We start from the raw sequence: 17924 nt of genomic DNA, 5'->3' as shown, positions 1-17924 counted from the left end.
TTATCAGTTCTCAAATCCAAATTCCCTCTGGCCATTTCCAATGTTACTAATCATACAGTCAGGCACAGCTATCTTGCCAGTTACAAAAGAAAACATACCTTTCCTCATTGCTTTAATTTGCTTAATTTTTCTAGGCTTCAATGTTGACCTATTTGAATTCCACTCACTAAATTTAAGAGTGAATATGTTGGGTAAAATTAATCCTTCTGGAAAAAACATGCTTTGCATGATAACACCCACTTTGGGAAATGATGGAAATTATGATTATCGCTGATTTCCTAGGGGTTCAGCTCCTCTGGGACAGAAGTAATACCTTAAGTAACTGTGTTAACTCCTGCTTTCACGCTGGGCTTCTAGGTGGCCTCATGCAGAAGAGAAAGGGAAAGAATTAATTACCTTCTAGCTCTATCCAATGATGGCTGGGTGAAATTGAATTTTCAAGTTGGAGAGCATAAAAAAGACCCGTCACTTAAAAATATGCAAAAAAATTTCATCCTTAAAAAAGTGATAGGTGAAACAGTGGCCTATTGCCAAAGCTAAATTACATGGAGGAGGAATTTGGAAGAGATTTACTAAAATCTCTAATTTCAGGGTTGGTGAAAAAATGACAGGAATTGGAAAAAAGAAGTTGCAGAAGCAGGAAAAAAAAGTAGTTATGTGACTCTGAGAAACAGCTGAGTACTTCAGGACTGCATAAAAAGAAAGTATCTTCTGAATTTTTCCTCTTGTCAAGGAAACAATGTTTGCCATGTTGTTTGTTAGTAAAACAGGATTTACATCATTCTTACATCATCATCAGTTTCTCTTCCTAACTCAAACTACAAACCACCAGATTTTAGTTAACTCATTGTGAGGAAAAGTGAAATTATGAAATTAAGGTATTATGAAAGGTCCTGATTACAGCAATTCTTTCCCTCTGCCTTATAGATTGTATCAGAAGTGCACCAATATTCATCCTGCACTAGAAGCTGGCAGACTGAGAGCTATTTGCTATTTGATACCATCCACGCAATGAAAGAATAAACAGAGAAAAAAACATTGCCAAAAGTGAAGGAATCCTGTTTTACAGCTTACACTTAAATTAGCCAGTTCGTGGTATTTCTAGGATTAAACAGGAATCGTTTTCATTCTAGATTCTGGACATTTGTATGTGGTCCTAAAAACAAATGAACAAACCCAAGAAGACCCAAGTAAAAATTAATTAGCACTGTTTACTATTTATCCTGTAACTGTGTCTCCCATGGACATCTTTCATACCATGTGGGTATTGTGGTGGATTCATTGCTCTGATGTGATGATTCACAGAAGATAAACATTTTCAGCAAATCGTATCTATGATTAAAAACTGTCAAGAACCTGGAAAGCTGAGTCTTTTCAAACTGAATGCAATACAACTCTCCTGCACATACCACGGTGCTGACACTTCCACTTTCCCCTTGCAAAAAAGAGGGTTAAGAAATTAACCACATCTATCTTGCTTCTGAAAATTGCTTAGAGGAAACCTACTTCTTTGTAGTAATCCACTCATGACAAAGAGCATTTATGTGATGCCACATTATTATGCATGTTGTCTGGTATAATCTCCATGGTTACAGATATATTTTTTGCTTCAGCACTTTAGGAAGAAAAATTCTATAGAACAATTTAGGGGAGAAAATTAATTTTCATTGTCATTTATATTGCATTTATTTTATTCTATTTTCTTTCACTTTCTAAACAAGTAAAATTTCAGTAGAGATGGAAAAATTTGTCTCCAGCTGTTGCTTTATCCTGCCATAACATCTTTTAAACTGCATATTCCTGGACATGGGGACAGTATTTTTTATGCATACATTTAGTTTCTAATTTGCTAAGAATATAAGAGGGCACTGCGTGTCACTGACAGAGTCATAAACAACAGTAAGTGTGGTGGGATGACTGAACAGTTATTATTTTTTCTTTGCAAAGATTAGGACTCATGCTTCCCTTCTGAGCAGTTCTACATAGAAATTAGCTGAAGTTAGTTCCAGAAACTGGTGATGGGAAAAATGTAAATCCCAGATATTTATCTCTCTTCCTATACCATTTGCACACCTGGTTATTCTTTGATAGTATTCATAGGGGAAACAGAGGAATGCTTGAGGAAAAGAAACGTCACTCCCCACTGTATTATCTAGAATGCTGTGATGTCCCATTTGTTCCCAAAATACACAGTTTTCTGTATGTGCAGAGTTGAGCTGCCAGAATTAGTCTAGGCTCAGATAACTTGTAAGAAGAGGTACATGTGTACATAGTGTGCCCTCAAAGAGAGTTTGTTCTATATAAAAAATAATGTAGTCAAAGATGATTTTCTATTTGGGCATGGATAGCCTAACAAGAAGTACATTTTACAGATTATTTATATACTTAAGATAATGCAGTTGACCTTGCCATGATTTATGAACTTCAGCATTCAAAAACCATAAAGCAATAAACTAAAATATATCTGAAACAAGCAATAGTAAGTGAAATATTACTCTGGTTTTGGTCTTGTATGAGATTATGGTGTTTTGACTGTACCATTCACTTTATTTTTGTTACAAACAGCCGGAAGTCACCACACTAAAATAAAGATCACTGTCAAATAACCTTTCAATTTCAGATACAGCTGGGATTTGTCAGGATCATATCACAAGGTCATTTTTAAGGAGATTCTCACTGACATTTTGTGAGGTAAGGGATTTCACATTCCAGTTTTACAAGTGTTACACTTCTGATCGTCATGATTATCAACACCATGACAGATTTAGGGCCTGATCTTAGAACTTTTACAGAAGGAGCTAAGTTTATTGTAAATAACTTGATAGCCAAGAATCAAAAGAAAATAAAGGGTCTACAAAGAGTTAGAAGAGGTCAGTCCATGGCCCAAAGCCAAGATCAGTTACACATATATAATTTTTGGCATGCCATTTTTTTAAATGCAGCTAAGATTGTGGTATTATCATAGCAGTTTGTTTAAAGTACTGGACTACTTTATCATAAGGAGAAAACCCAACAACATTTACCTTACCTTTCACTTTCTGCAGGTTAAGCATATTAATTAATTCCATACTGGGCATAGCCATGAGATTATTTTTTCCCCTTTTTTTGCACCTGTATGATAAATATTCAAAAATCATTATGTTTTTCACTCTTTATAGTTCTTTTCCTCTTTCAAATAAGTCCTGATTTCACAGTTGTTTTTTGTAGGTCATGTTTCCTAACTGCCTGTCACTCTCCTTCCCCTTTGGACTCCTTCCAGTGGGCCAATGTTTCCTGAAGTGTACTGCTGAAGCAGATACATTAAGTGAAGCTTTACCTGTTAAATGTAGAGTAGAAAGTGTGCCTTAGTGTCTTACAGACCACACTGAAGCCAGTTTGGTAAAAGCATGAAGTATTACAAAAATGGATAAGGCAGGAGATTTTTTTTTACAATAATAAACAACTAGTTGAGGATTTACCTCCCTGAGTTGAACAGTGCTACCTTGTTGAACAACTGCTGTTGGAAGGTAGTGTGAGCGTACTTGAAAAAAATTCATGTTAACAGATCTTGTCCCTCTTATTTTTAAATCAAATTGTCCAGATCTTAATATTGACAAATATATTACATTAATAATGAAAATTACTGGCTTTTATAGCAGTCAGCATTCTAGCAGTGTGGGAGCAATACTTCAGAAAGAAAAAGAATTTTCAATTAAAATTATATTATTTTAAAGTACTTACTTCTGTCTACAATCTCTAATTAAGTTGATGTAACTTAGAATGAGGTTAAAATGTCCTTCTGAAAATTAAACCAGATAACTTTTTAATGTAAAAATATTCTGACCATGAAAGCCCTTAATTTTTAGTCTATTATCTTCATTACTATAAGTGCAGTTTTCCCTATTCCATGTTTAATCACAACATCTTTTGCAAATGTTTGGAAGCTTTGATGCCCTTTCACCATTTAAGTGGCAATAGAATTTTTTTTTTCTAAAGCATCTCACAACTTAGCAGAGAGATCTTGGCAACTGAATTTTATAGCACAGTTATTTGTTATGACAGTATTTTACCTCTTCAAGAATTGCACTCCTTCTAGAATAAACTCTGACATGACTTGGCTAAAAACTATCAGGCTTTTCTTGCACCTACAATGTAACTTTGCACTACTGTGCTGGGAAATGTCTTATTAAAGAAGGTCTAAATGGGAACTTGAATGGAAAATCTCTTCTGGAAATTCAGTATGAAGTGGTTCGGATGGTGAAACAAGTGGCTACAAATTTTGTCTACAAAAATTTCTCTTCAGCTGCACTTTGCTACAGATACTACACCCTAAATTTACACCATATAACACTTCACTGTTTGTTAGTTCCTGTATTTAAATACAGAGGTGAAAGCCTTAAAAAAGTGGGTAAACTGGGTAGTAAACCTGTAGGAACTTACTCCACCAGTGAAGTTTATGAGAAAGTTTGTGTGTCTATGAATACATTAATGTAAGTATTGTATTGTTATAGCATTACCTTGTCCTCAACTAGAGAGCTTGTTAAGCACATTATACAGTCATATGATAATATTGCTGCATTTGAGAAATGTTCACTGCTGAGCTGAGTGTTCATGTGTTAGTTTATACAGCATTCTTTTCTAGAAAAGACACGTTACTTGTGGTTGGTAAGTCTACAAAGTCTACTAATACAGTCTACAAAGAGCCTCTCCTTTTTTTCAATGTTAAATTGATAAGAGTACAATATGCTTTACATTAGAGGATTAAGAGGAGCAATTTCAAAATAAGCATGCATTGTATCCTGTAAGATTTGGGCTTTTGAATTGTTTTTTATCTTTTCAATGAACAGTAACATACACTTAGGATCTGTCAGAGGAGTCAGAGATTAACTTTTTAGAAAAGACTATTTGCTAGAAGCTAATTATGTCATTAGTAACAAAGTGTGATTCAATATATTAATAAGTTTAATCAATATTCAATCTGCTAACTCATTAGTAAATACATTGTCAATTATTAAAAAAAAAAAACACCACTACATTCTTTCTTCTGATGCAATTTACAGTAAATCTCCTATTCCTTTGGAAAAGCTTGGGAGGAGCTGTGCTGGTTTGTGGGGTCCTCAGTCTACAAAAGTAACATACCTTGGCCAAAAAAATAAGTACAGTACTCTCTCAGTTCACAACCATGGCACCACGGCATAAGCTTCTCTTCAATCCTCAAGTTTTGTTATTTCATTATCATTTATTTCTGGAATACTATAAAAAAATAAAACAGGAGCACTGCAGTAAAATGAAGGCTAAAAAAATTGCCAAGAGCTAGGATGTTCTGAGTTGAGATTTCTGGATACTGTGGATAATGTGAGCAAGTAAAGAGGAAATATAAGGAGGAAGGAACCTGTGAGGGGAGAGAGAGATGCATATCTAAGTGGGTATATATGCATTTCTAATTTAAAACTTGAAGCTGTTGTGATTTTGCACAACTGAAATAGTTTGTGAGGGTCAGAAATACTGTTTGTGCCCAAAATTCATTGAAGATACACTGGATTTGTAGCACAAGAGAGCTGCATTATGTAGTCACAAGCAAATCCACCCACTCTTCTACCTAGACTAATCTCCTCAAAATAAATAACTGAAATCCCAAATTCATCTCATATTTGCAGCCTAAAAGGAGGTATTTACTGGGAAACAGTGCATATTTGCTTTAATTTAGTCTGGCTTTTCCCTTCCATTGCAGGACCGTGTTTTAAGACCGTGCAATTTGTGTTACAGATTTGCCTAGAGCAGAATGGCCAAAGAATGGCTTCTTCAGACTTTTTTTTATAAACTACAGTTTATTGAATAGTGTCATATCTTGGCTTTCTCAAATCTTGTTTTCTTGTTTTGACATTTTAATGAGAACAGAATCTGTATATCATTTACTGCAAATCTGCACCAGTACTACTGCTGAATCAGTGTGTCTGTAATGCATTTAAATGGTGAACAAATTAATACAAAAAGTTCTGTCTATTCAAAATGAAAACCTAAAATTTACAGTAAAAATAAACCTATATCTGCATCTTCTAAAAGTCCTTGAGAACTATGATTGCCTTTAATCATACAAAACACTTTTGTGTTACTTTAAGATCTTTAGTAAGGAGCTTTATACAACCTTTCAGAGAACAATAAATCAAACTCTGACTTTTCAGAATTGATTTGCTGCACTCAGGCATGAATTTCATCTTAAAGATGGATTTCTTGAAGGGCAACAACAGACCTTTAGTCTATTTTTCCTGATCAGATTTTCAGTAGCAGAAAATGAATCGGTTTGATCTGGCTCACATAACTACAGTTATTCCCTTTATAACTCTTGCCATTTTTTAGGCTTTCCATGCAATAGTTCATTAACATTTTAAATTGAATGATAACCAGGTCATAAGATGTACAAGGCCTGCTTTTCCCCTAATTCCTGTCTGTGAAAATATCTTCAAAATACTAAATATCAACTGATAGACATTTAATCACTAGAGAAATGGTCACATAATGTGGAGAGGTGGCCCATACTCTTATTTTTCCATTCTCTGGAAGCAGTGCACAATGCATTAAAATGAATGTGGAATCTTCCTTCAGTTCTTTAAAAAAAAAAAAAAAAAAAAAAAAACAGTCCTTCATGCTCTTTGGAAAGCAAAAATGCCCATTGTGGCTGCAGATATCCATCATGTCAGATGCAAAATGCAACAGTCATGTCACGTCCATGCTAGATTCAGCTTGATGTAGTTCTGCCTTTTCAGTTTCCTTTCACAGAGCCTAAGCAATGTGACCACCTGCTGAATCCCTCTCTTTAGCGTGTAAAGAATCCTTTGTTTGGATCAGCTGGGCTTCTTTGACTTCTTAGCTCAGAAACAGTTTCCTTGTGGCTTTTCTTATACCTCTCCAAGGGTTTTCTTGGGATAACTTGGGAAACTTTCAATTCAGGAAAAGATGGCAAAACTCAATTCCTTTTCCACTTAGCTGATTTGCGCTTTCTTGCTTTGTTGTCTATCAATGGAGATAGGTCTGAGCTAGCATTTCTAAGTACAGTCTGAATCACTGAAGAAAGAGTTGCAGCAATATTCTGCTTGCAGTTAAAATTTCCTTAAACTTCAAGAATAATCTTTAATATTTTATTAAATTGAGCTCATCTTTACAATTCTTATAATTTCTTGCCCAGAGAGAACTGTGATTTAGTTTTCAGTTTCACTAAGCCATAGCTAGCTTTTCTGCCATTAAGGTTCTGTGTATCTTATGGAAGTTTCATTTTTTAGTTCTTGTCATGCAAACATGGCAATTAAAAAGTAGAAGCAGGTTAAGATTTCAGCATGGAAAAAAAATCAAAACTTCTGATGGAGAACTATTTTGCAAATAGAAGTAAAAGATTCACTTAGAACTTTTACCTGTGTTAGAAGAACTGATTATCAGCATTAAAAGTTAGGAATCATTGTAATATGACTCTAGAGGGTTTTAGGAGACCTCACATCCAGGAGTCTATTCCAGTTAAAAGCAAATTAGATTTATTCAACAGCTTGATGACAGTGTGGGAAACACTGTCTCATCCCCAGAATTTTCTAGCTTGGTTTAAAGCTGTTCTCATGAGGTGACTCCACACACAAGATCCTTATGACATGTAGTTCAGCTGTTGGCTTTTGACATAGCTGTTGCATGACACAGGTGAAGTACCTGATAATTATCATGTCTGCTTCTCAGAATGGCTATAAATAAAAAATAATCTTTCCTGTCAGTTCCCAAAAGCCGTAAGTGTAAAAACAAGGTGTGATTGCCATGATTTGTCCTTGGTTGCCGCATTTACAGCATCAATTTCACCAGCAACTTTCACCTTCTCTCTTCTAAAATAAAATCCCTTTTAATAAAAAGGCTGCTCTCCTACCATGTCAGTTATAAAAGCAGCTGTCATAAAGGAGGATACTGCCTGATTTTACAGATCTCAAGGTCACAAATCAACAATGAAAAAGTCTGTAAAATTTATTTCTCTAAAAAGATTGTTTCCATCTCCCTCAAGCTAAATATAAGTTCATTTTGGCTACAGAAGAAAAAATACTTTTTGTGCTTTTCCAGTCAGCTAATGGAGGACCATGCTCACCTATCTCTTTAGAGACTTCTTTCAGTATATAGCCATAATTAACAGGAAGACCAGCCTTTAAAGCTAACCAATAAAGCATCTGTCATCTTTTTAAGATGTACATTCCTTCTCCATCTAGCAAATTTCAAAAATGTGTCACAGGTTTGGCTCATGGAGAGACTCTAAAGTTGCTGCTAGAAGAGATGTGAAAACATGCTAGTCCAGATTAGAAAGTGCTGAGCAGCAGACAGAGCTATGATATGTTAGAAGGCGCCACACTTGTGGCTACTCCTGATCTTATTTTAGATCCACACCACAGAGCTATTTCCTATTTGTATTTTGGTCCATGTGCACTTTTAGTTCTCTGAGAAGCATGCTTTGTGTTCCAGCAGGAGATTTTGAGTCAGTTTTTATTCTTATTGACTAATATTCATTTTAACTCCATTTTTGTTAATTCCAAACTATTCATTTTTCAGGAGAGTGTCAATGGCTCATTGCTCCAGGACATAACTCATTTGTATTCTTAACTCACTAAAGTAGACTTTTCCAGCCTGCCAGAGACACAGCTCCAGTGATTTGGGCAGCCAGAGCTCTCATTCAAACCCTAAGTTTTGAGTGAACATTTTTCTCATATGCTCCTGAAGTCTTCCAAATCTACCAAACCAGTCTGCTGGCAGCCTTGTTTTAGTTATATAAAAAAATGTTTTAGTTTCAGCTCTTACTCTGTTCCATGTACAACCATTTCATTCTAATTCTGCCAAAACTTTACCACTCTTGTTCTAGTTCCTGTTAATAAAATGCAGTGTTTCCTGGTCTGCATCCTGTTAGTGCTGACACAGTCTCCTCATATCCAGTGTGGGTTCATCCTACCAAGGACAGGAAATGTTCTGCTTTGCTGATTCAAATCCAACCAGAAATAAAGTGGACAAAGAAACTTTTAAGAGGGATAGTTTAGGTAAGAACACAATAGTTGAGAATGTAACAGACAAACTCAAAGGGACAAAATATCAGAACTCGCTTGAAAGCCCTTGATAAATGGTAAGAGTAATAGTAATGAAACATAGTCTGAGATTTTAGATGCATTCACCTAATATCACCTTTCTTCTTTGTGTGTTTTTCCTAAGGTTTTTGTTTCGTTTTTTTGTGTTAGTTTTCTTTTAAAAATGCACTCAAGTCTGTATAACTTGTTATTTACAATGGTTGAGCATATACCAATTTAAATTTATATTATTTAATAAATGTTTCACAAGTATTTTTGGAATTTAATTTTACTAATTATAACTTCATGTGGAATCACCTCATGAGGTTGACAGATTTAAATCTGCCATTTAAGCTGCCATATGTGGCCAATTGTCTAAAAAGACAACCAAATCCACTTCTAAACAGTTAAAACAAACTGTGTGATTGACTGTGATGGGTTCTTGAAACATTAATATTACAAAAACTGCTGGGGAACTGGCAATTGCTAGAAAAGAAGTGAAGGACTATTAAAGCACAAGAGGCTGAACTCTAAGGACTCTGCTTAGGGGATATGGAAGTTCTGTATATAAAGACAAACCATTGCTATTCAAATTCTGCTACTTAGTCACACTAAATATATTTGAATTTCACAAATTATCAAATGGCCTGCAGTAGATGTGCTGCTGAAAGAATGAAAGTTCCCTGCTGAGAATTTGAGTGGGACATGGCATAAATATTTAAGACAAGGCATAGCACAAAAAAGGTGGAAACTGACCAAGTGTGCTTGTTAAAGCTTGATAAAGGGAGACAAAATAAAAACAGGTAAGCCCTCAGGTTCTTCATTTCATAGCTCTCTTGAGCAAATTAGAAAGTCACAGTGTAGGAGAATAAAGTTTAATGGGTACTTTGCACAGTCACATCAAAATCATGGCTTCTTTTTCCTAACCAAATCTGAATATCCTTCTGCTTCAGCAAGGATAGGTAAGGGATTTGCTGTGTTAGTAGGGCCTCTTTAGCTGATTTAGCATGACTAGGCAGGATGCTGTCCTTCCTCTGAGATTGCTAACGAGCGTCAGGAAGTATTGCCTTCCTTCCTGACTCCAAGCTTGCTACCTCCACAACATCCTATGCCTCTTCTGTCAGGGCTTCCTTGCCAGAAGACAGAGCAGATATCCACATGCTGCTAAAAAATAGAGGATCCAGACATTTCTGGTGGATACAGTAATCTTATTTCTTTCTTCTCCTCTGTTGTATAAATAACCATCATGTTTTATTTAGTAATGAGTATTTTGGTCGTGAAGGACCAATCTTTCTTATGATGAACTTTATTATGATAATTATTATAGCAATGTAAAATTTTGGACATATAGATTAATTACAATTTTGGAAAGCAATAGTTTTGACACCTTTGGGTTTGAAATATGCTGTATTAACAGATTTGGGTATGTTCAATATACCTACAAAAATTTGAGTATGTTCAAAATACCTACAGTTGTAGTTATTTTCTTTCAATTCTAGCTGTCACAATTACATGTTTCACCTCTGTAACAATGGATTTTTCCCAGTGATGACTCAGAGGAAATAGTCTCTCCATGCAATTTTTCACAGAGTAAATCACAGAAGTTTCCCAAAGTTTTCACTGAAAAAAAATGCTACTGTTCTGCTAGAGCAAAAATTTAATGCAACCCCAAATAAATACTAGCCTAAATATGTGACCAAATGTAATTTCATGAAGTTGTGACCTCACTAGAATAGTGTCTGGTTTGGGAACCTTTTTACACTGTTACATAGCAGATGTGCAATTCTGAGTTATATTAGCAGCCTATAACACAAGGCATCACAGATCAGCTTGTCCTGCTGACTAAGCTTTATTTAATGTCTACATAGTCTAAGACACTGGGAATGAATCTATTAGCTGCAGTATTAGTGGCCTCCTCTCCCCTTCAGTCCTCTCTATTTCAAGAGCTATTTTTATGCTATGGTCTATTTCAAGACCATATTACATTCCAGTGACTTTAGCACTAAATCTGGATATACACTGAGATGGCAGAGTAGAATTTGACAGCTATTCAGGATGGAGCTAATTTGTATTGTAAAATTACTTCTTGTTTCCTTCTTGATCTTCACTATTAGCTCAGCTGGTTAGAGTATGGTGCTAATAACAACAAGATCATGGATTTGATCTCCATATGGGCCATTCACTTAAAAGTTGGACTCAGTGATCCTTATGGGTCCCTTCCAACTCAGAATATTCTGTGATTCTGAGATAACAGAAAGTTACAGACATAAATGATGCCTTAAAAGGCATAAATGAGGTGTAAAGACAAATGCCCCTTCCTTGTGGAGATTATAATCAACAATAAGTAATAAAACCACAATATAAAGAACTACTGCCAGGAGGCAATAGATTCTTTCCAGAGACTATGCTTTCCTATGGGACATGCATGCACTTAGTCATTCTTACTCTACAATCGGTCCAGATTAAGTACTGTGTTTCTTTTAAAGATGTAAATAGCAACGCCTAGTGGATTAGCATAGAAACACGTTATGGAAGAAATGCATCTTAGGAAGGATTTGAATGGAGATAGCTTTGAATGCAAGTTCTTCCAGAAATCTTATCAGAAAAGATTTTACATTCAGAGAAGAATAGTTGCTGCCTTTTCATCACAGTTACTTTCTGAAAAACAAGCATTGAAGAGAGATAAGGAAACTTTCTTGTAGACTATTCCTATTATCAAATAGCAACTTTGCTCCACCCTTCCCTTGTATTTGGCTTCTTACAGAGTGCCTGGAGCTGCTGTTTTGTTCCAAGATTACCTTCAGAAAAATCCCCTGCTATTATCAGACATGCTAACAAAAGAAAGAAGTGTATACCACTTCCAAAGAGGAAACATATAATTAACTGCCATTGATCAAAATCTGGAGAGGTACCCCCGTTAGCTTGTCTGAGATGACAATCAATAGCAGTTCAGGACTATGATTTCATACCTCCTACCATTCACACTGTCATACTTGGGCAGTGGATCAGGCTTGAGGGGAAGGCTGGGTGGAGCAACAGGCTGCAGGGGAAAATTACTGTCCCTTGCTCCTTACTCTGTGTCCCATCCCTCCTTCCCACCCCCCAACAAGTAGCAAATGAGAACAGCAGTGGTGGAGAGGTGCTGCTGTGTCTGCTGTTCTTACCTGCTCAGCAAAGAGATAAGGCAGCAGGCTATCTAGGAATGTTTTTTTCCCATGTCTAAGCACTCAAAATCATTCAGACAAAAGCACAGCAACAACTTCCATGTATTAGGGTGCTATCCTTGCCCACATTTCCTTCTCTTTGGGAGGAGGCAGCAGTTTGCTAGTTGGAATTTCCATAGAAGAGGTGTTTCAGACAAGACAGAAGATCCTGCAGACCAAACTGGGCCAGAGGGCTGTATTTTTAACCATGCTGGTCAAGAATCTCCAAAATTCATTTGTGTCAGCCTGACTGCATCCACCAACTGTGCTAAGTGTTAAAAACTTTTGGAGATCACTGTTTATATCTGGTCATAAAGACCCTTATTCCATCCTGAGTCTTTGTGCAAACTTTCTCTTTGCAATAGGACACTGCTCACAGCAGGGCTACACAACCCTATCAGGATAGTCTCAGACACTGGGCAACATTACAAAGGAAATTGTCATCACCCAAGAAATTCACGCACAGCTTGTGGCTTTTGGAGTCATCAGTCCTTACTAGAAACAAACAGAGACCAGTATGAACAGGCTGAAGAATTATATTGAACTCATAATTCTGACAGTTGTAGCCAGTTTCATTTTTCCTTGGTTACCTCATTTGTTGTCACAACACTTCATTCTGGAACAGAAATCCAGTGGATAAAGCATGGGATTACTAAATTAGTAATTTAACTGCACCCTTAACATTAGCCCTTATGTACTGTGACAATGTGGAGATTTTTGCACAGTATTATAAAGGAAAAAGTGTTGTGCCACAGTGCTGAGGTGAGAAAAGTACTGTTTGTGATTACGATTGATACTGCGTTGCTGCAGCACAGTTTTAGTAAGAATAATGCTGCAACATAAATGTTTCTTTCAGCTGGGAATATACCTTGTTTGTTAGACTACAGGAGTAGAAGGAATTTCCAACATTCAAGCTCATAAGATGCCTTTTAAGTGAAAACAGAGGCTTGGCTGACTGAGACTAACATGAAGGACTGAAGAAGTTTGGCATTTAGATCACAGTAGTAGCAAAACCAGATGACAAAGGAGAGCTTTAAAAATCCTCTCAGATGGAAAGATTTAGGATGGAAAGGAAGTGAGAGGAATGGAGGGTGTCACTTATTAAGGGGAGGAGATAGGAAACAATGATGCTATTGTGGCAACAGAGCTGATGAAGGTCAGAGACAATAAGCTCTGATTTGCATTCTTTCAAAACAGTCATACAAAGTTGGTGATTTTTTAGTGTAAGATTAGGGACATTGTGGCCAGGGAGTTTGCTGTGCTTGTATGATTGTAATCTACAGTGCTTTAGTTTTTCAAGCAAAAACAGTGCCTTCAGCATTTTCATGCAAAGGATATCTGCTTTGCATTAGACTTGCCATAAGCCTTCTGAAGAATTAGCTACAAACCTTAAGATCTGCAGTTTACAGGAAGCTCTGGGAAGGGTCAGTCCAAGCTCTGGTATCTGGAAAAGCCACTGGAGGACATGGAACAAGCAATGAGGCTGTCAGGTCTAACTCCATCCAAGAGATACTAAGCAGAATATTTTCACTTTAAATACATGCTTTTCTGACCACCTATTGAAGAACTGTGGCAAACACAAGAGGCAAGTGTCCCAAGGGCATGGGATCATAGCTGGATCTTGTGAAATTAATGAGGGGTAGTCCTACAGCGGGATCTATGTTAAATTTCTTTTACAGAAATTGCTTATACATATCTATCTCCTAGGAAACAGTATTTATCTACATTAACATTCTTTATCTACTAGATATATAGAATATGCCTAGGTTCATTGCAGTTTAGATTTCCCTTCTTTAGCATTCCTACAGCTTGCCAGAATGTCTGCTTCTGCAGAAACAAAGGTTAATTAAACACATCCGCCCATTAGATCAAGGAGTGAACATTATTACAATCTGGCCCCGAGCTACCTTCTTCAGTTGTCAGCACTGAAAGACACTTGGAACTACAAATTAGTCCGCAAGCAAAACTAGTTTCAGCAGAAACCACCTGTTTTATTGAACAGAAAAGGTCTTCCCCATATTTACAGTTTTGGCTTGTACTTGTCTTGCTGTTCCTAGTTCCAGCAAGATACATTCTAGGGGTATTTTGCATGTTGTGTGATCCAAGGTTCTTGGGCCTTTATAGTGCCATGTTAACATATAATAAGGAATGTTAAAAAAAAAAAATCTACCTTATCTGCATTGCAAACGCCATATTTTATAATTAATAGAGTTTAAGGGAACTCATATTGGATTTTTTTTAAACTTGTATTGCTTAGCTTTGCCCCTTTCACTGCGCTTTGGCCAGTGAAAGAGCTTGGGAAATAAACTGGCCAACTCTCATTATGCATTTCTTTTTACTTTCTTTTCCCTTTCATTTTCTGGCTCTTATGTATAAGCACCATATTACCACGCATGCTTTCTCAATTCTGTGAATCAAATCTAAAGAGTAACACATTAACTATATGAACTCTTCAGAGTAGCACTGTGGCTGTACCTCAGTTTCCCTCTTGCCATCATGGGGAATGAAGTCTGGCAGCATATACCTTTCACAAACACGTACTGTTACCATGCCTATAATCCCCACTACTTGAAGAACTAACATTCTTAAAATATTTTCTTTCTGTGCTGAATCAACAGAACAAGGCTGCAATACACCTGCCAGAGAGCAGTGACCAATAATCTGATTACTTAAGGCAGGCAGGACACAGTGGGGTCTTCTCTGAAAGTAGGATCTTAAATAATGTTAAATATGTAAAAAAGCACAGTATCTACTTAATCATAGAAGTTGGCTTGTATCTATTCTCTTCAATAATAGATGAAGCAAGTATAATTCTCTGTATCCAAAATTCAAGGCCCCTATTTTGTCAGAACTCCTCTCAAATGTGATAATGTATTATGCATCCCCCATTCTCATTCAGATTATCTACAAGTAATTTCTGCTTTTCTCAAGCTGACTCATTCTTCATACTTATTAGCTGAATTGTTAATGAAAATGAATCTCTACCCATGAACTGAATGTTCATGTATTTAATTTCTACTGGTTTGGCTAGTTTTGGTCAGACACAGATTCTTTTCCCTATTCCCAATCAGGAAGAGAACACCTGAGAATCTTATTTTGAACACTGTTTTTCAAAAATATTGTCTAATGTTTGATTAAAATATTCAACTTCTCAAACACTATTACCATTTAACTTAACGGGTTAATAATAGGAACTACAGATAAAAGGAGACATAAATGAAGAGCTACCAAAAAAATCAGTTATTTGCATTGCTTTCTTGGGTTTGGTTTCAAAGTCTGTAAAAGTCACAAAACTGTCTTCTTTGCCCCATTTGTACTAAACAACTCCTGCCTGCTTTTCAAAAACCCTTGGAAAGGCAGTATCTCTGTCCCTGATAGTGGTACACAGACACAGCGCTGTCTTGCAAACTGCTCATCACTTGGCTTCAGGATATTTGCTGAAGTCTCTGAGAAAAACCTCTTATTCTCTAGCAAAAACAGAAAGCAAAGTTGGAGTGGTATTCTGATGGGTCTTGGACAGCCGATCATTGATTACATAGCCCAAGTGGCAAAGTGCAAAATATGCTCATAGTTAACATTTTAAGAAGCAGATAAACCCCAAAGGAAAACTACATGGTAAACTAGAAGTACTGACCCCAAAGAAGAAGCAGAATGTCCTTCTTGGAACATCTCTCCTTGGCATCTTACCTGAAACATTCTGTCTAGCCTGTAATTCAGTAGGCAAGATGTGACAATCTTCTTTACAAGTACAACACATTAAATTACTTTAGAGTTGTTTCTATAAATATAGCATGCCAATGCTTACTGACTGGTACTGCCACCTAGGAGGTTTATTTGCATTCAGCAATGAAGCAGTTGAATTTTTAAGGTATTTTGTTGTTAAATTTCAATTAAGTTGTAAGGCTGCCTACATCACAATGTAAAATGTAAATTCATTACATGTGGTAACAGTCTTTACAAAAATCTTGGAGCTGACCACAGCCTTTGCTGCTTGTCTCACCCACACAAAAATACTGTATGATACAAAGTATTGTATAAGACTGTGTAACAGGCAGCTATGTCTGTACTCAGGTTTAATAGGGAGCAAGCCACAGTAATATTATTCCCTCATTCCTCTTTCCTGAGCCTTTTTAAATCTTATGCCTATGTACATATTTTTATTCTCTCCTATGCTGAAGAACACTATTAAGCAGGTAACATGGCAAGGATTGGAGAAATTTATGTAAGTCCTATCAGCATAAACAAATCTGTGGACTGTGCTCAGGAAAGCTCTAAAGCTGCTGGAGCATTTCATTAGGCTGAACACGGGTACTGTTCACTTAAACAGGTCTGCAAGGATGACATCTCTTTCTCTACCAGTTTATTCAGAGATGACACAGCATGTAGTTTAGTACTGCACTTCTAAGCAAATATTTCTTAACATGCTGTTGCTCTTTTGTGCTTCAGGATATATTTTCATTTAGTCATGACAGCATAACCAGCAGTCTATCTTTTCCTTTCTGTGGGCCAATAACTTCAGCATGCTCCATTAATTACAGCTATGGGTATTATTAAGTGGAACAGCCCTATACTCACAAGAGTATGAAAAAAGTTATATTGACTGAAGGAGATTGCTCAGAGATTTAAGGGCATTTTTAAAGTGTATTCCTTTTTTTTTTTTTTTTTTTTTTTTTGTGGAGATCTGCTAGATTATATTTTGGAAGTTCAGGATCACTGTAAACAAAACATATTGAGCTGATAACCTGAAGCAATATCTGAACAAGAAAGACAAAAAGGTCCTAAGCAAGGAAAACTTTAGTAAATATTTCAGTATTGCTTAGGTGATTAAAACATAATACTGCAACATGAAATTTAGAACAATTATTTTAATAGACTAAGGAGTTTATTCAACTTCATAGTTAAGTCTACTTTGATGATTAAAATACAGGAAAAAAAACAGAAGACAAAGTCTATTTTCAGCATTAGCACTGACTCACTGTGGGATATTAAGCAAGTCACTTATTTACTGCCTCACACTCTGTCTCACCTGTAAAATGAAGGAGCCTGCCTCACAAGTGCTGTGTGGGATTACTTAATTAAACATTTGCTATGCACTTAACATTTCTTTAATGCAATGTGCTGGAAAATTTATTTTTGAAGACCTATATAAACAGGATACAAGAGCAGAATGAGATAGTTTCTATAAAGAAAAATACACATCTCTTTCATTTGATTAATTCTTCTCTTTGGATTTCTAAAGCATGACAACAAAATAATTAACTACTGGACCTGTTGGTCAGCAACACAAGCTAATTGGTGAGATCAATATTGGCAGCAGCCTGGGCTGCCGTGATCACACACTGGTGGAGTTTGCAGTCCTCAGGGATATAGGTTAAGTGAAAAGTAAAGTCAGGCCCCTGAAAAAGAAAAAAAAAAAAAAGAAAAAAAAAAGAAAAAAAAAAAAAAAAAAAAAAGAAAAGAAAATCCATTTCTTCAAGAAGTTAGCAAAAGGAGCCTCCAATAAACCGACCCAGACCTCAGAGAAAGAGGGGCCAAATAGAGCTGTCAGACCTAGACATATTCCATAGAGCAAGAGCTCTCAATACCCAGGTGTAAGAAATCAGGAAAAGGCATATGGGACAGGGAAGAGATTTGAGATATTCAGCATGGCTTCATCTAGGGCAAGTGGCCAACC

Source organism: Vidua chalybeata, chromosome 7 (assembly GCF_026979565.1).
Source record: "Vidua chalybeata isolate OUT-0048 chromosome 7, bVidCha1 merged haplotype, whole genome shotgun sequence".
In the NCBI taxonomy this organism is placed as follows: Eukaryota; Metazoa; Chordata; class Aves; order Passeriformes; family Viduidae; genus Vidua; species Vidua chalybeata.
This window is presented reverse-complemented; position numbering follows the sequence as displayed.